At 38.0% G+C, this 20,048-nt stretch overlaps 1 protein-coding gene across 3 annotated transcripts in view; it reads left to right on the plus strand.

Moving 5' to 3' along the window:
• ADK (adenosine kinase) overlaps nt 1-20,048 on the plus strand; it is a 293,147-nt gene that overhangs the window by 146,499 nt on the left and 126,600 nt on the right. The gene's annotated exons all lie outside the window — the stretch shown is intronic.

The raw sequence follows: 20,048 nt of genomic DNA on the forward strand, positions 1-20,048 counted from the left end.
AAACCCAGGGTGTAATTTTCATTGACATAATGGTTGTGATTGCATTAGCCTTTTAAAAGTATATTGCGTTTTTGGGGAAAAAAATCAAGGGGGGGAGGAGGGCATGCTTTTATTTCATTAGCAGAATTCGTAAATCTGTTGAAATACTGAATCAGTCTCTTGGCGGTGTCCGCACAGGCCAAGGCAGGCAGGCGGTGGGCAGCGGTGCCAGCTCTGCTGCGGGCAGTCCCTGCTCCCCCCGCAACCGTCTTTAGGGACGCCCAGCCTCACAGTGTAGGGAAAGTCTGGGCAGGCTTAACACGCTATTTAAATGTAAATTAAAAAGGGAAGCCTTCATGCTTAAAGGGGTGAGGTGAGCCAATTTGAAGGGAGATTTTAACCGCAGGACCTCTTGCATGTCAGTCTTTATTAGATGCTATCTTTATGAGAGCACGAGAATTTTGTCTGTTACCATGTCAACTTTGTTACAGCAAAATCTCAGTGCTAAAGCACCAGCAAATGTAGGAGTTAAAAGCTCCGAATTAAGCAGCGTTGGTTTTGTCTTGAATTATTCTTGTTTTCAATACTTCTATGGTAAGGTTAAAAAAGGAATTATTAATTTAAGACACTTTTACAGACTAAACTGTGTGTAATTGTTGCTTATTTTGGATGCTGACTTCCAAAATTAGTAAGTTGGTCATTACTACTCTGTATATTGTTGATTGAAATTTGGGGTTCCACCTTTCTTCCGAAGGAGTTCATTTCATTAGCACATGGAGACACAGTAGGCTCCATAACCCTGGCGTATGTATTTGTGTCTATGTCATCATCTGCCACGTGTTCTGTTTTACACAAAGAACATAATTTTTTATAGCAGCGAAAACTTCATGCACGTGTGCACCCCGAGAGCTGAGTTAAGCTATTTAAGGTAGTCCACTACTTGGTCTGAACTTGAAATTATAGTTTCGTTTAGCATCTGCATGCGTAATAAGGTCAATGCTGTTGTTTAAATACAATGCTATTTTTTCCTTCAGAAAGGTATGATTAATGATTGTTTTCCTTCCCTCTTATCAAAAAAAAAAAAAGAATGAAAGAAAAGGAAAACATAGTGGAAATGGATGGAAGTGCAGATGATTTATCTCCAATAGATTTTTCTATACTATGCAATTTTTTCAGCAGTCCGTTGTCCTGTACAGTGAGACTTCAAGCTGTGATGCTTTTCCTTTGCTTTGAAATGATCACATTTCTGCTTGTTATTTCAAAACCAGCAACTTATGCACTTATGTAGTTTCAAGTTTCTATAATGTATAGGTAGTATAATGTGACTCTTACATGCTTCCTTTTAGCTCAGAAACTGGACTGTACTGAATGGCATTGATCTACACAGTGGACTGAAGGTGTTTTGAGATAGCAGGGGCCACAAGCAGGATAGAAATCCCAAGTCTACTTTTTGATTCTTCAAATAACAATTATCATTTAAAAAAGTAAAAGTTTTTTACAGCATAGAATATCCAGATGCTAAATATCTTTGTCAAGTAAATCTTAGTGTGCCTTGTTGTACATGTCAAGTGTTTTCCAGAAATGTTTTTGCACAGATTTTTAGTGATTACATATTAAGGGTAAGCTTTATGTGACTTCCAGATCGGGCTTTCTACAGCCTTGTAGTAGATTCTTTAGCCCTTAGGAGGCAGAAGGACTGAGTCCAGCCAGGCTTGTTTGTTTTCAGGTTCATTTGGAAAAGGAATTGACTGATTCCAGAAGCAAGCTCTGGAAGTTCATTTGAAAGCAGCTACATGCCATAAGATAGATCCTGGATTGGCCTTGGTGCAACGGAGGAAAAACATCTGTCCCTTTTCTCAGGGGAGATCTGTTTTAGTTGAAATCTGGTGGTTTTCTTGTTGTTCATTTGTTTGTGGGTGGTGTTTGTTTTGTTTTGTTTTTGGTTTTGTTTGGTTTTGGTTTTATTTTTAAAGAATGGAACTCTACACTAAAGCAAGGGCTAATCAGGTTATGTGGTGTTCCTTCTAGTTTTAGGACTAATGCTCAGTCAGCAGTACACTGGGTCACAGTGCCTCAGACTGCTTGAGTTGGTCTGAAGAAAGACTTTGTTTGTTTGTTTGTTTGTGGGTTTTTTTGTTTACTTTTTTAATTTTTGTTTTTTTTTTTTTATATTGCTTTAAATTAGGATAAAATACTTAAGGAAATACTAAATTCTGCACAAAAGTAATGAATGGTGTTTTGGAAGAAAGTTCTCAATTGGACAAATAGAGGTAGATACATACTTTCTAAGGTAATATCCAAACCATTATTATGGTAGCAGGTAGGGCTTGACTGATGAAACATCATTGTACCAATATAAACAAGAAGATAAAAACAGCAGTACTAATCCTTGCAAAGGTTTGACATAAACAAAAGCTAAGGGCACTTAGATTTTTCCACAAAAGAAGGATTTTGCTGATGCAGCTGCTGTGCAAAAGCCTCCTGGGGCTTTTCACGTCTCTCTGGCATAAGCACCCTAATGTGGAGACAGTTTATAACAGCTGCTGTACCAGCAGAAATGCTCTCGTCTTCCCAGACTAATCGTGCTAGTACCAAAGTGTTTGTTGGCAGGGATGTGTTGGTTAAGGGCAATGTTTTTTTCAGTGTTTCTAAATAATGTAGTTGTTCTGGCAAAAGTGTTTAATAAATCGTGGACCATAATATTCACCATAAATATCAGCATACTCTAACCTTGTGGTTTCAAAGCCCAAAGCACAAAATTTCCTGTATATAGTGTGTGAGTAATAATGCCTAGCCCTTGAAGATCTGTAGATAAAAAGATCTGCCTCATTGCCTATTTCTATGCTAAAGTTTACTGAAGCTGTGTTGCACAATACCACTGTTCTTAATAGTTGGTTTTTTTGCCAACTGTGGTATTGCCAGATGCAATATAACAATACTTCCCTGCAAATTTGAAAATGGTGGGGAACAGCAGTTAACAGTATTTAGCATGAAATATGCCTAAGCATATGCCTCTGAACACGTCTTTTTAAGACCATATGGAATATAATTGGTGCTGAACAACACTGAGGTGTTTTGTGAAAAGTAAAGGCTAAGCATTATAAAGTCACAAAATCATAAAGAATGAGACAAATAAAAGAAATAGGAGGAAGAAAGAGATACTGAATTTTCTGTCTCTTGCTTTCTGTGCATGACCTAAAGTGAAACACAACGGTATTTTTAAAAGATTTTTCTTTACAGTAGGGTTAAAAGTAAGAAATTCAGCAAAACAGCGACATATAGGTAATGGTCATGGAAGATGGTATGAATAACTGGAGGGATGCAGAAATAACATTGTCATCCACTGAGCACACCCAGAAGAATATTGGTTTTCATAGCTGTGCTTACTATCATTGGCACTCTTTATATATGTAGTTCTTAAGGCACTTGATTACAGAAAAGTAAGGTAAAAGTGAATTTCATCCTTAAATATCAATTTCCCTGTCCTTTCAGGACCGGAGTCAAAACTTAGGGTTTTTATGCATTTACTTAGTAAGATATTTTATTTCCAAGAGACAATTTAGACTTAGGACAGCAATGAGCTAAAATTAAAATTCCTCAATTTTATTGATTTTAATCATCAGTTGAATTTTAACTGTAGCTGGAAATGTAGGAAAAAATACAAAATGCGTGGTTATATAAAGGATCCAATTTTCTTTGAAAATTTCCCTTTTTTTCTTCAATGAGCATATATAAAGGATAGCAAGCATTTATTCCCCAGTACTAGTGCTGTCCCTAAGTGCTTCTTTATACTGCTGAGAATGGGCTGAAGAGAGTTTCTGCTGAGGGCTGTAGATTCTTATCTGCCTAATTGAGCCATCATTTGCTGACATGAGGGAAATCACGTGTCCTGCCTTTAATGCACTGCTCAGTAACAGCAGGAGTGTAAAATGTACTTCATGGAAGGGTAACAGAAAATGTTATAAGTTTTTAGAACTGCCTTCTTTACAGAGTACTATGAGGTTTGTATTGCAGCAGAATCCTGTTTGAATGTTCAAATGGTAAATAAGTTAAATAAAATCATCAGTTTCTAATTATTTTCAAAGCATTGGCATTTTTTCTATTACAAAGGCCCCAAACCTTCAGAATATAAATTTAATAAATTCTTAGTTTTATCAGTATGATCATAAAATTGTCAGTAGAATTGAAAGCAGGTGTTGTCTTTTTTTTTTTTTTGAGCAAAAATATTCCTATAGTAATCTGGCCAATTGCAGAGCTGATATCAAGTGTTGTACGGTGGTGAAAGGAACAACAGAAAACATTCAATATTATCATTCAGTAGATGAGTATCAGAAAAGGTTATTAATAACACCGTGTAATTAGAGGCACATTTTCTACTTTATGCAGTCCCTCTAGCACATCAATTTAATATTAAACTTCAGCCTTACTCCCTTACCTCATTTCCTATTTTGTAGAATGTAGAATTAAAGGCACGCCATTGTCTTTGTTTACCAGCGTGGTGTATTTTCAACATTAGGTTGAATTGATCTCATCTATAAGAAAAGTTAATTTGAATTTTGTTTTTAGAATTAGTGATTACTGACTGCTGTATTGATGAAGTGATATCCTAGATTGGAAGATAATGGTACAGCAACAAAACCACTTTAGAATTATCATTCTGTCATAAGATTTCTACATGATATGTAGAAATCGTGTAACTGAGGGACATGAGACTGGTATAACTCTGGAGGTTAGTTTGTCAAGTATAGATAGTCTGATCATGTCTTTTAATTTTCATATTACTAGCAGTCCGATCAACACTGACCTGACAAAGAAGAGTATGAGAAGACTACTTGATTCTTCCTGCAGCTGCAGGTCTCCATAGGAAATCTTCTCAGCTAAAAATAGTTGGCATAGTTAGCAGCTGAAACAATGTTGTATGTGCCTCTCGTTTTACTGTTGTCCAACCATCCATTTGTTTCTGCTGTTGGAATGGGATACTTGACTAGGAAGACTTTTGATCTGATAATTTACTATTGCAGCTTTTAAGTTCAAAAGATTCATACCTTGCACCTCTCATCCTTGATTTTGACCTAGTGAGAGAAGAAAAATAAAACTAAGAAAGTCAAAAAAGTTAGAGATGAAAAAGAAACGTAAATCTTTTCATCCATGTTAGGAAAAATGCTCTTGGGCATGTTATTACGTTCTGTCTGTTCACGTTTTACCTAAAAAGAATACACATACTTTGTTTTATTTTCAGATAATTTGTAATGATATGAATACAGTAAAGTACAGTTCATGGACTTGTGAACCATGGCAGAACACTTACTGTATTTTCTACAGCGTTTGAGCTACTGGCTTTATATTTGAAAATAGCTTTCATTAAGCAATAGATGTCCTAAGTATGTATTACCAACTAGAAAGAGGCACAACAGTATCAGCCTCGACAGCAAATTGTTAGTTCAGACTGTACAATGCAGAAATATGTAAGTAAGTAGAAAATTCACAGGTGGATTTAGACTTCCATATGTAGGAGGCAGCACCTAGCATGCCACACAGGACATGAATTCAATTTTCTAAGCTGAAGGCTATAAATGACTATAATTGTTAGAAACTATAATCGAATCACAGTCAATGTGTATTTAACCTGGAGTCCAAGTTGTCCTTGCCTCTTCTTGTTTCCCCTTTTGGGAGAATAATTCATAGTATTTGACAGAGATGTGATATTTTGGTGCTGAGTGATGTATTGTCAGGAAGGAAGAGCAATGTCACATTTCCTCCCATTCTCCTCTTTTCAGCCAGTTTATAGACTAGGAAACATTGGATTTTGTTCTTGCTTCTTCCTTTGTACTCGTAACGTAAATGCTTTTGTGCATATGCCACAGATGCATCAGTTGGGCTCTGGTAGGTCATTTGCTCCTTCTCTTCACAGCACTTGAACAGTGTTGATATAGCTAGTAACAGCTTGTTCCAACAATCTAATTTCAGTCACCTTGTTTTTTCATTCTTACTAGTACCATATATATTGTAACACTAAAAGTAGTCGCTTATGTATTATTGTAAATAAATACTACTTAATGTGCATGAGTTTCAGAAAACTGTGTTGTCCTATTTTTACAATTCAGCTAAATTTTCAATTTTTATAATCTGAACAGTAGGTAGGTTTTAGTTTTAAATTAAGAGAAAATATGTAGACATATTTGGAACTCATAGAAGGTGCTTCCGCCAATAGCTAAAAGACTCTTAAATAAGAAAAACAAAATTAAAAATTCTTAATAGTACTGAGTATATGTGCCCTCTTGGTAACTTATGTGTATTCCTGTTTTTGCCAATTCAAAATGTCCAATGGAAATCAATTTCTGGTTTTAATACAACAAGAAAAGAGGGATCTAGATAATAAGAACCTTGGTTTCTTGATACAGCCACTGGCAAAAAAAACGCTGTTGCAGACTGACTCATCTACACTAGAAGGGCAACAGTGGCCCACAGCTAAATAAAAGGAAAAATCAGTTAGACTGTGTACTCTTTTATGTTTATGTATGTGTCTTAATCATTTTAATTGAAGTAAGATTAAATACTTATGACATGAATAAACTAAAAATTTGGGTTATGAATTAGGCGAAATCTTAAAGACAATCCTCTACAGATTTTGGGCTAAATCTAGAATGTGTTTATAGTCCCTTCAAGTTGAAGAGCTTTGGCTAAATATGGAAGTTTTGATGAAATGCAAGCATGTTAGCTATAAATTCTACAAGAGCAGTGTTTGCTTTGGAGTTCTGTTTGCCTTCGCTGATAAGTTTGCCTAGCAATACTCAGAAATGATGATTGCCCTGAAACGGATGATGGTTCAAAAATAAGCCTTGTGCAAATTAGAAGAAGTTAATATTTGCCTGATATGACAAATGAGTAAGAAGTTTTAGAGCAGGCATAAAAGCAGTTCTCAAATTAAACTCTCTTGATTAAAAGAACGAAAAGCTTTTAGAAATCCTGTGAAATGTTGTGTGTTCATCTTCTGTGTTGGTAGTGTTTGTTGCCGGAAGAGCCACAAATGTTTGAGAAGATATTATTATAAACTACCCAGTTCTACCCAGATGTTAAGGATTATTATTAATGACTCACTTTGCCTTGTAATTGCCATAAAGTTTTTTCATTATAAAAACCTCTGAGAAGACTGCTTTCCCAAAATTTCTCAACATGCTCTTTTTTTACTTTATAACTTATTTTCTAAAAGCTTTTTGCTTTTGATGTCTGGTATCAAGTGTTTTTTTGTTTTGTTTTGTTTTTGTCTGAAACACATTATGGAAGGACGCACATAGAGTTGGTCTGTCTTCATTTTGTTTGGTATAGTTTTGTTGGCATAACGTTTCAAATAATTGAACACTGTGGGTCTTTCAGCCCACAAATACTGTTCACTGTTTTGGTAATAATAGGCCAGAAAAATCAGATTGCATTCTTCTACCGACTTGGTTCCCTTTAACTAGTCGTATGAAAAAGATTACTACCATGTTATCCATAAAATCAAGGATTTCAAGTCTATGGAAGCAGAGGACTTTTGTTGCAGACCCTGTAGGTTTAGTCTCCGAAGAGAGATCCTTTTTTATAATTTCCTTAAATCTTAGGCCACCTTCCTGACAATACTCTCTTCATCTTTTATTTTAGAGTTTGTTTGTGCCACATGCAAGATTTCTGTTGCTTACTCCAAGCTGATGTAGAATACAGACAATTCATCTCCTCATTCTCAGAATCTCTCCTGCTGCTGATCTGCAGAGTTTTGTAGCCCATTGCCACGTGGTTGGTAGGCCTTTAAAACCTGAGTCATGGACTTCATAAATCATCTAAAAAGCAGTAGTGGTACAGTCTGCAGCTGTTGTCGTACACAGAAGGTGTGACTTTTTTTTTCCCCACAATATGGAAGGAAATTAAATGAGAAGAGGGGGCAAAGAACTTTTTATAAAAGAGTTTAGTGCACTGTAGGTAATACTGCTTGTGTTTTTATTCAACATATTTAAGATACTTTGTCAGGATGTGGGATACCCCATTAGGTTTACAGTGTGGTTTTCCTGAAAGGATAGCATTGGTTAAGCACAATAATGCAAACAAATCATTTTCTCCAGACGTGTGGTTGAAGTTCAGTGCCTGTCGGCTATAAGAGTCCCAGACCTAGCGGTAGTTGATTGGCCCTTGTGCTAATGTGAATGCTTATGGTTGGTGGTTCAAATGTAGCAGTAAATCTAAATGTAAATTTTCTTCAGTTTTGCTCATATTTTTGTTACGTACCTCACAAGCCGCTTTAAGAGATTATGTGCTGGTAAGACCACCCTATAAGTTTAGATCTAAATATTTGGTGCATTATGTTGATTATACTGTATACTTAGTAATTACATTTTGTTAGATTTTTATTAAACTGTGATGTTCATCAGGGAGTATTTGAATTTTTACTATAAATGTTACAGTGAGTTCCTCTTTTAATAAAAAGTCAGCTCGACATCTGCCTTAAGCAAGCTAATCCTAAAGAACGCAGCAGAAAAGGTAATTTCATTTCAGAAACTAAGTTTTCAGATACTACCAAGTCAAATGCAAAATTAAGCACACTTTCAAGTTGCTTCTTTGTCAAAATGGATTTAGATTTAGGGAAATTCCTGCAGGTTTAAGTGAACTTTTCCAAGAAATGCTGTACGTGGGAAATACAAAGAAAACTACCTTGCTATAAAATGCACAACAGTTATTATCATCACTGAAGTGGATATTGTAAACATTTATGGCTGTTTATGACTGGCTTGAAAGCAATTGGATAGATAAGCCTGCTTTCGGAGATGGCCATGATGCTCCAGATGTGACGTAGCAGGAGTGTTGACAGTTGTTTTTAAATGAAGGGGAGTTGAGCTCCTTTTAGCAGTGCTTTATTTAGGAGTACTTTGTGATCTGATTGATCTCGGTGGTTTAAGGTGCTCTCTAAAGTTAATACCAAGACTGTTTAATACAACTGTTTGGGCATGGGTTGGACAAAGATGCTGTCATTGACTTTCATTTCTAGTCCAAAACCAGGAACTAACTTTATCCTCTCTATTTGCTTTAAGTCAATGATGTTGATTAAATAAACTTCTTTTTGCCTCTGCCTGTTGTCACTCTCATTAAAGTAAATATTTAAACATATATAAAACTGGGATTTAGATGCCAGTTATTGTCTCAAAGATATTTTCTTCATCATGGGAAAAGAGAAATATAAATAAGGACTAAAGCAGCATGGGACAAAATAGGGACAACATTTGCAATTATTTTGAGATAGAGTAGGAGATTGTTACTATGGTATAGAGAAATGAGTACAAAATACTCCTGCCTTTCAGTAACTTGTAGCTCAAGTTCTTCAAGTCAAGGTGGTAGTATGTTGTTCTAAAGTTCTTGAGGTTTGTAGTTTTTTTCCAAGTAAATGTAAATAATCATTTGTTGAACTGAAAAAAATACTTAACGTTTGTGACATCCTGGAGTAACAAGTCGTATGCTTCAGTAATATAGGTGTGAAGAAGTATCTTCTTTTGTTTTGAACTTGCTGCCTCGTAGTTTCATGTGATATCCTGCAGTCCCTTTATTAGGAGAGGCACTGAGCAATTGTTCTCTGTTCCCCCCCTGGTGTTAGAAGCTAACTTTTGACTCTAGAAAGGGTGCGTTTAGATGAGCTGCTCAATACAGAGTAAGCCATAATGTGAATTTAGAATGCCAGGCAGCTCCCCACACTGATCTCATTAGTATCAGTAGGTTTTGAGAAAACATGTAACTTCTGAAGTGGAGTAGGTTAATGTGCACATAGGCTTTGGAGTTTTCAGGCTGGCCTGCAGAAGCTATGCAGTAGGAATGTGAGTTCGTAGCATAGTAGCTGCTCTACTGTTATGTGAATGCTCTGCTTGCCCACCTCCCTGAAGGTGCTGCAATATGTACCTTCATGCTAAAACCATGGATAAGCCCCGAGTGGGGTCTTTCCAGAAGTTATTGTGGAGTTTGTTCTGTGTTACAATCTAGCTTACTGTATACTTATCTTCTAGAGTAGGCAAGTCCAAATACAGCATGTGTGCATAGATGTTATGTGTTAGTAGCTTTATCCTTGCTTGTTTATACTTGTACATTAAATACTATATCTCTTTGGTTTTTGAGTAAAACTTGGTTTTCGCCTCTTTGTGAGATCCGAACTCTAAATGATGTGGTCCCGGTCTTCTTGCTCTCTTTTTGTACACTGTCTGCCTGTGGTCATGGTGACCTGTGTCTGGCTCCCAGGAGCTGAATGCTGTATTCCAGCTGAGGATGTATGATTGTAATTTATTCAGAATTATTTCCTAAACTTGATATAGGCTCTTTGTTTGTTTGTTTTTTGTAGCTGTTGAGCAATGAGTTTTTCTCAAGTAGGTAAACCATGAGGGACTGTTATTTTCTCCTACTTTGAACCCCTGATATTAAAACAAAAAAGCTTTTTTCACTCATTTGAATGTCAACGGAAGAGCTAGGATGGAATTATATAAATATTCTAGTAATGGAGAAATAAATATTATACGATACAGGGAAAAAAAAAAAAAAAAGAAACTAGTTTTGGGAAGGTAAAGACAAAAGGAACAAAATGATTAACAGCATGTGGGAATAGTACCTGTCTTGAGACCTGAGTCTGTATGTTTGATATGGTGCTGCCGGTGAAGAAGAGGACAAGCTGAAGAAAGACTAGGCTTCCCAGAAATCTATTTGCTCTTTAAGTGTTGTAGCTAGATAGCTTAGGTTTTGTGAAGTTTAAAATCCCATACCAATGAAGGAAAATAGATGTTGCTTACACTGCTTTATCCCATTTTTGAATGGTGTTTAAAGGATCTTTTTTTTAAAAAAAAAAAGTTGCTCTTTTGTCTTCATTTTACATTGTTTTGTGTCTTAGTAAAGAGTTGTGTACATGGGTATGTACACTTTGTCTCAAGAGTGTAAACTTGTACTGCTTTTAAAAAGTGAGGTTGTTGTATATACTGTAGAGGTAAGTTTAAAAAAAAAAAAAACTTGATTATAAAATGTGGCCCGCTACACATGGCTTAATGCCAGACGAGACAGTGATTTGCAAAGGATCAGTAATATCCTGAAAAGAATTACATCACCATATACCATAGTACAGCAGTGGTGCCCTCCTACACCTACCCCAATTGCTTGGAGCTTTGCCCAAAGTGAGGTTTTACATATAGTTCTGTGTTTGCACAGCAACAAATATTCATATTGACTGTCATGCAGACCACTTAAGATTTTGTAAGGTTAATTTTATAGATAAGCATAACTAAGTAATCAACAAATAGTAATCAAACAAAGAAGAAAATACTGAAAAGTAGTGGAGGGCATATATCATGGGCATATGGCAGTGCCTTTGCTATGATTTTTTTTGCATTGTTGCTGGTTTCTCAAATAGTCTGAGCATTGCTTTTGTGAGCTGTTAATGGGCTGTATTTTTGCCCAGTCCTCAGAAGAACATGTGTCTTCAGACACCATCAAATTTCATTTCATCTTCTTTGGATACAGTCTTAGAGACAACACAGTGTAAGCAGTCTAGATGTATCATCCTGACTGGCTGCTCTAAGATCCTTTACTAGAACTTTAAAAATCTACTTATCTGTTTTGCCCCAGAGAAACATTTCCACCTTCTTTATATCTGTTCTTGAATTATGTGATTACATTTGTCATTATAACCTGGTACTAACTTTACCCACATAACCCTGTAGTAATAAATTTTGATGTAGATTTGTGTGCTCGGGTTGAGAATGCTGCCTGAAAAAAAGGGCCTTGTGTTAAAGGACAAAGCTATCGTATCTATTTGAAGTACAGAGTTAGGTCAGGCTTTCTAAGCTCAAGTTGATTCTCTTGTTTGCTTTTGTAGAGTGAGGATGAACACCCTGTGCAAAACAGGACTTCAGTTCCTATGCACCTGCTGGTATTACTCTGTCTTGTGTGTGATACTGAGATTCACAGTATCACAGTATCACAGATTTCTAGGTTGGAAGAGACCTCAAGATCATCGAGTCCAACCTCCGACCTAACACTAAGTACTCCACTAAACCATATCGCTAAGCTCTACATCTAAATGTCTTTTAAAGACCTTCAGGGATGGTGACTCCACCACCTCCCTGGGCAGCCCGTTCCAATGCTTAATAACCCTTTCGGTAAAGAAGTACTTCCTAACATCCAACCTAAAACTCCCCTGGCACAACTTTAGCCCATTCCCCCTCGTCCTGTCACCAGGCACGTAGGAGAACAGACCAACCCCCACCTCTTTACAGCCTCCTTTAAGGTAACTGTAGAGAGCGATAAGGTCGCCCCTGAGCCTCCTCTTCTCCAGGCTGAACAAGCCCAGCTCCCTCAGCCGCTCCTCGTAAGACTTGTTCTCCAGACCCCTCACCAGCTTGGTCGCCCTTCTCTGGACTCGCTCGAGCACGTCCATGTCCTTCTTGTAGCGAGGGGCCCAAAACTGAACACAGTACTCGAGGTGCGGCCTCACCAGAGCCGAGTACAGGGGCACAATCACCTCCCTAGACCTGCTGGCCACACTGCTGCTTATACAGGCCAGGATGCTGTTGGCCTTCTTGGCCACCTGGGCACACTGCTGGCTCATATTCAGCCGCCTATCAACCAATACTCCCAGGTCCTTCTCGGCCAGGCAGCTTTCCAGCCACTCATCTCCCAGCCTGTAGCTCTGCTTGGGGTTGTTGCGCCCCAGGTGCAGGACCCGGCACTTGGCCTTGTTGAACCTCATACAGTTGACCTTAGCCCATCGCTCCAGCCTATCCAGATCCTCCTGCAGAGCCTTCCTTCCCTCGAGCAGATTGACACACGCACTTAGCTTGGTGTCATCTGCAAACTTACTGAGGGTGCACTGGACGCCCTCATCCAGATCATCGATAAAGATATTAAAGAGGACCGGCCCCAGTACCGAGCCCTGGGGGACTCCACTAGTGACCGGCCTCCAACCAGATTTGACTCCATTCACCACAACTCTCTGGGCCCGGCCATCCAGCCAGTTTCTAACCCAGCGAAGCGTACGCCAGTCCAAGCCCCGAGCAGCCAGTTTCTGGAGGAGAATGTTGTGGGGAACGGTGTCAAAAGCCTTACTGAGGTCAAGGTAAACCACATCCACAGCCTTTCCCTCATCCACCAAGCGCGTCACTTGGTCATAGAAGGAGATCAGGTTCATCAAGCAGGACCTGCCTTTCATAAACCCATGCTGACTGGGCCTGATCGCCTGCTTGCCCTGCAAGTGCCGCGTGATGACCCTGAAGATAATCTGCTCCATGAGCTTTCCTGGCACTGAGGTCAAACTAACAGGCCTATAGTTCCCCGGGTCTGCCCTGCGGCCCTTCTTATAGATGGGCGTCACATTGGCTAGCTGCCAGTCAACTGGGACCTCCCCCGATAGCCAGGACTGCCGATAAATGATGGAAAGCGGCTCGGCCAGCTCCTCCGCCAGTTCTTTCAGTACCCTCGGGTGCATCCCATCCAGCCCCATCGACTTGCGCACATCCAAGCTCCGTAGCAGGTCGCCAACCATTTCCTCATGGATAGCGAAGGCCACATCCTGCTCCCCATCCCCTTCCACCAGCTCAAGGCACTGGGTATCCAGAGAACAACCGGTATTGCCGCTAAAGACTGAGGCAAAGGCGGCATTAAGCACCTCAGCCTTTTCCTCATCCTTAGTAACTAGGTTTCCCCTCGCATCCAGTAAAGGATGGAGATTCTCCTTAGTCCTCCGTTTCGCGTTGATATATTTGTAAAAGGATTTTTTGTTGTCTTTAATGGCAGTAGCCAGGTTGAGCTCCAGATGAGCTTTGGCCTTTCTAATTTTCTCCCTGCACAGCCTCGCTACATCCTTGTAATCCTCCTCAGTGGCCCGCCCTTTTTTCCAAAGATTATAAACCCTCTTTTTTCTGCTAAGCACAAGCCGCAACTCTCTGTTGAGCCAGGCCGGTCTTCTTCCACGCCGGCTCGTCTTTGGGCACGTGGGGACGGACCGCTCCTGTGCCATCACGATTTCCTTCTTGAGGAGCGCCCAGCCTTCCTGGACTCCTTTGCCCTTCAGAACCTCCTCCCAAGGGACTCTGCCAACCAGTGTCCTGAACAGCTCAAAGTCAGCCCTCCGGAAGTCCAATACAGCAGTTTTACTGGTCCCCTTCCTGGCCTCGCCAAGAATAGAGAACTGAACCATTTCATGGTCACTCTGCCCAAGACAGTTTCCGACCACCACATCTCCCACCAGTCCTTCTCTGTTTGTTCCTGAGGCTCTGTCCAGGGGTTTTGTTCTCTAGTAAACTAAATCACTCTCCCATATGTTTTCCTAAGTAGTTGCAGTAAAGCTAATCAATCCTTTTGTGGCATGTAGTTACATGTGGCAAAGAAAGACATCATGCCATGGAGTTTGTCATTGTATCCATTCACAGTAGCTATGTTTGCAGGAACCGAGTTGTTCTAGCTTGAATTTGTAGTACAGTGTGTTGTAAATTTTTCTGCTGTGGCAAATGCATCCGGCTTTCTTCCCCTGTAGGTTTTCAGTAACAGGGCAACACTTCCAAAGTAATGTACGTATTTTCAATTAAAGTCTGAAATTTTTTTAAATAATTAAATCCATCAATGAAAAGGGCTAATGGTCAGCAGTAGCACTTGCTGTCTCTAATTATTTTTTTTCCTTTGTATCCTTATTCTCAATATAAAGATCCTTTTCATAAATACTGAGTATATGTTCTCAGGGGAAAATCTGAAGTATTTTTTCTTAAATATACCAAAAATGTCAAGTATTCCAGTTCTCTTTTTTAAAACAAATATTTTCTGGAAGACTAGTCTCTTGGACAAGTAATTATTGATGTGGTATCCGTGTGGGACAGAAAAGGATTGTTTGAGCTCACTCAAGTGAAGTCTTCCACTTCTTTTGTATCCAATGCAGACACCAGTAGATGAATGAGCGTTACAGCTGGTGCCTGTCATGATCCCATTCTGTGTATGGATCTTGTCTTACTCTAGACTTGATGTATTACAATAATTGAAGTAATAAAGTTCCCTGTCAAATATTCAAGAAGTAAAAGACACAGCTTTTCCTCAGCCTTGAAATGCCTTTCTTAATTATCTTGAGGATTTAGAGTTTAGGGAGAGCATGATGTCTGTGACTTTGTTTGTCTATTTTCTTAGAAGATTGAAATGTTTGCTCCATTTCTAGGGAGTGTAGGTGGAAGAAGGTAACACCTTGTTAAACACACAAATATAACAACATTCAGACAGGAGCAATGTTAATCTATAAAAATTCCCTTCACATGTGAATAATTGATAAGGCTAAAGTCTCCCAGTGAAGTTTCTGCATGATGGATCCATTTCACAAAGAAGCTTGATTCTTTCTTAATGATGTTTTTAACTGATAAAAACTTATGAATGGATTCTCAAAGTGTGCTTTTTAGCTTTACAGTGTCTTTCATTCATGTTTTCATTCAGGATATCCAAATTCATGTGCATCTGTGTGGCTTGTATGGTCTCAGTATTTTCATGTGTGGTCTTCAGCTTACAGCAAGATCAATGTCTGTGTTGGGGAATGAAAAGGAAAACTAGTACATACCTGAGAATGCAAGAAAGTGTTGTGAAAGTTGAGATGGGGTGCAATGCTATTTGTAACTTCATGGGGAATTCATTGGAAATTTGACATTTCTGGAGTGCTGGCATCCCATACCAGTGTCTCAAAGCACTACGACAGCCTATTGTAGGAACCCTGCTTGTCAGCAGCCTGACATGGGAGCTAACATTCATTTGTAGAACTAAACATTTCTGTTTTAGCATCGCTTTCATCAAACAAAACACAAAACAAATCTTTCCCTCAAAAAAAAAAAAGTGCATGTTAAAGAACTGTTTGTTGTGAGACAGCTGCTGAAAGGTTGAAAAATTAGAATGGATTGAAAAAACTAAAACCATTATGTAATATTCTGGCCAGCTTATTTTCATTATATCCGGAAGTCCCACATTGCTCCTTCTTGAGATATAGCTCACATACCACTCTGTTAGCTTAACCATTAAGTGACTCTAGTTAAGAGTTCTTTTGCCCAATAATTATGTTGGAAATTATAAAGTAAGCATCTTAAGTCTCATAAAAGAGAGCAAAGATGTTGTAAATGTTGTAAAGTTATATGCAAGAAATTGCTGGTGTTACTGAATGTGTGCAAGCATAGGCATGTGTCTGAGTCCCTTGGTAAAGGATGTTCTCACACAGTTAGATAAAAACTTTGTGCTTTTTTCATGAATTAAATCTTGGCCTTAGTAGGTAATTTTCAATAATACTATTACAAATTAGAAAAAAAATAGGAGGCATTTCTTAATAAGTAAAATGTTAAGAAGGAATACTTGGAAAGTCAAAACATTCTCAGCACTTGAAACTCAGTCAAGTATTCCTAAATGAAAAGAAGAAAAAAAAAGAAACCAAGCCCAGGTATAGAGAAAGTGGAATATAGTTTTTTATAGAGTCCAGAGAGAGTGATTATTGCTCTAGTTCTAAAACTAATAGACTCTTGTTGTGACAGTTAATAATTCTGCTCCTAAGAAGACAAAACCACGTGGTTTTAATGCCATATTCAAGAGAAAAGCTAACTTGTATCACACACTCTTTAACTCCTGATGGAAGATCTGCATGACTTGATAATAGATGCTATATGCTATTTGCTGTTATCAGTTTGACTAAAATCTGAAATATTTTGAAATATGCTGTAATTACTTTTAATCTTCAGTCACATGAATTAATATCCTTCTTCACCTTATTTGCAGTTTACTGTTTAACTTGATTGACAGTATTCCATTTTGTTCAGTAACAATTCCTTGCCTTATGTACTCATAAATAACCTTAATAGGTAGCATTGTTTCCTACTAGGAATAGGTAGAATTGTTTCCTACTTGAGCTCTGTGGAAAAATCGGGAACCTGTGGAACAACCAAGGTATCTGCTTTAAAAGTTTGACAAGATGCTGTTCTGTGCCTTTTGTGTTTCTTCTGTTTGGTAATAAAGTTGAAGGCTCCAGATAGGCACTGAAGTGTGCTGCAGATCAGCACTTTGTGAGTAGATTAGTGGAGCAGATTAATTAATGAGTAGATTAATGGAAATAGTGAAAGTAAATCCTAGTCTGACAATTGCTGAAAGTGAAGTATCAGAAGGTCTTGGGGGGGGGCGGAGGGTGGGGGGGGGGGTGGGGACGACAACAACTGAGAAAAGATTTGGTGCAGGTTCAGAGTTTTGTGACAGGGGTCTTCCTTAGTATTTTTAAGCACTATTCAATAACTATATAATAACTATATAATAAACTTTTGTTTGATTTATTTGATTTACAAATTAGTTTATATTTTTATATATAATATATATATTATATTTTATATTTTTAACTATTGCTTTCCTTTTTGATGTTTTTTGTTACAATATCTGGGATTTATGTTTTTTCAAATAGTGAGTAGCTTTTTCATATATTTGCCATTTCATGGAAGAAAACATTTTGTTTAACTTCATAATGAGACAGATGCTCTTTGTACTATTAAATAATACATAGTTGTAAAAAATGTTTCTATTTCTTTGGTTCCTGTGGTTTCCATGTGTCTTATGGGTAAAGTGTCGGCAGGAAAAATGCATACAGCACTAGAGCTCTAGACCTGTCTTCCCCAGCCATCTACATCAATCAGTATAGCTGTTGAAGGAGTTAAATGCCACTAGTATGTTATTTAGTAAGACTGCTTTATCCTAGAAGGATAAAGCAATAACTGGTGTCCTATGCACCTCCAATTCCTTATGAGACAGTTGGGGCACAGGACAATTGTAGTACCTGAATATAAATTTTTTTTCAAGTACTATTTTATTTGAGTGAGGATAGTTTGGAATATTGCATTTCGCTGGTGCTAAGCTTGTTTGTCCCTGAATTCTGCAGTACGTTTCTTCCGTAGCAAAAGTTCTTCAGGAAAATACACTTAATCCTGAAGACTTGTAAGCAAAAAGAACATGGGTATAGTGCTGTTGCAGTCTTACCAAAAAATCTCGGAGTACTGTCCATTACGAATGGATTTTATACATAGGAGAAATAACTGTCACTTAAGGTACAAGTAATAGTGTGAAAGGATTTTAACATAGACTATGCCATGCTTTAAAATTTTTTATTTGTTTTTCCCTGAGTCTTCATATTTGCTGGACTCTGTGCATACCATAAGGTCAAAGATGGAGTTGTTGTCTAAATAGTAGGTACTGCTGTGGCGCTGGTTTACTTCAGCATGCAGTCTTGTACTACAGAAAGATCCAGTAGAATAATACATCAAATTACAATTTGTGAAAATCTCAATTAAAAATCTATAAGCTGAGAAAAGCATCTGGTTTGTTCCAGTCTCCCTGAACAATTAAACAACTATGTGCATGCTTCAGCTTCTATCTGATCTCTCTCAAAAAAAAAAGTGTAATTGCATGCTTTACACCGTACTGTAATAAAATTCAGTTGGTTGCATTACGTGCACGCCCTTTCCACAGCATTCTCTCATCTCTTGCTCATCTTTAGCAAACCTCTGTGGTTATTCTTGCTGATGAAGTTGGTGCTTAGAGGTCAGTAGAGTATAGAGCTGCAGGCTATAACTCTTGTGGATCTGACGAGATCTTTGAAAGCTGATGGCAATTTGTGGATGGGCTCTTTAAACCTAGAAGTAATGTTCACATTCAGAAATACCATGCAGCTCATGACAAGTAGCATGGAAGTTTGTACAAGAACCCTTACAAGCAGATAGCTGACCGTCCCTTTGTGCTGGTTTTATATTTGTTCTGTTCAATAAACTTCCTTTCCTGTTTACTGTTTCAAAATAACAATTTTGCTTCGTGATCAAGTGAAGAGTGCCTGGGCACAGGAATGAACCCTTAAGCCCATGTGTTTTTAGGCTTGTAATATTATAGTTGAAGTCTGAACGGGGAGGCAAGATGGTAAGTGCTTTTTCTCCTCCAACAGCAGGAATGTACTGGGAGTACAACAAAAGTAAAATGGAAAAAGGATTCTACAAGTCATAAAATTGTTGGCCCATGTAGACACAAGTGGTGATCTATTCAGAGTCATTCTTAAGCGTCTAATGCAAGGAAATCACATGTATTATCTTCTTCAGATTCTCTGATTCAAGACTCTGATTATCTAAATGTTATTGTTATTCACTACTTGTACAATTTACTAAGATATTCAATCCTGATTTTTTTTTTTGTGGTGTGACATTGCGTGTATTTAAATGTGTAACAGATATTTTTTTTTTAAAAGACTCATTAACATTGTTTGATGGAAAAGGTTACTTCAGTTTCTCTGTCCTGGCAAACTTAACACAGAATTCCCCAAAGTCTGCCTTTGTAGTAATATTTTGTATTGTACTTCAATACTTCAATAAGGTTCTGTTACTATAAATGTGAAATTACACTCAAGAATGCCTTACATCTTTTATTGTAAAGCTATTTATATATAAGGCATTATTGAATTTGCTGCTTGTTGTCCACTTTCAGAGTTGAAATTCAGTTTTAAGGCTTGGGGTCAGCATTTTTCAAAGTTTGCAAAACTGTAATCCTTGAAAAACATGGTACATAAAATAGCAAGCTGGTTTATATTTGCTAAAAGCTGAGAAAGTTATTATTTCGGCTTTTGCCAAGTAAGATGACTAAGAAAAGAAAAGTTTATCAGAGGGGATTATGGAAGAAACAGATTTATGGCAAGTGTCTGATATATACCCAGAATCCCCATGTTCGACTGAACTAGACTTGCCCTGGGCCTTCTGGAGCACAATGCCCTTAGCAAGTAGCTTTCGACAGCTTTTTCAGGAAGCAATATTTTTCTTCAGAAAGAGGGTCACTCCACTGTTTTTCTTTTTCCTTCTCTCCTGTCTTATCTTTTGAGTTCAGGAAGTATTTTAAATTTACAGCCAGCTTTGAAGGCATGAAGCAAGTTCAGCCCCAGAAGTATTTCCTGTTATGGCATTAATCTAATTCCATGAAAGTAGAACTGATTTTTCATCTGTAAAGTAGATAAAGTGCCTGGAGCAGCAGACCATTACTCTGGGTTATCATGATAAAGAGGCTTAGTT

This window comes from Anser anser (assembly GCF_964211835.1).
Source record: "Anser anser genome assembly, chromosome: 7".
Taxonomy (NCBI): domain Eukaryota; kingdom Metazoa; phylum Chordata; class Aves; order Anseriformes; family Anatidae; genus Anser; species Anser anser.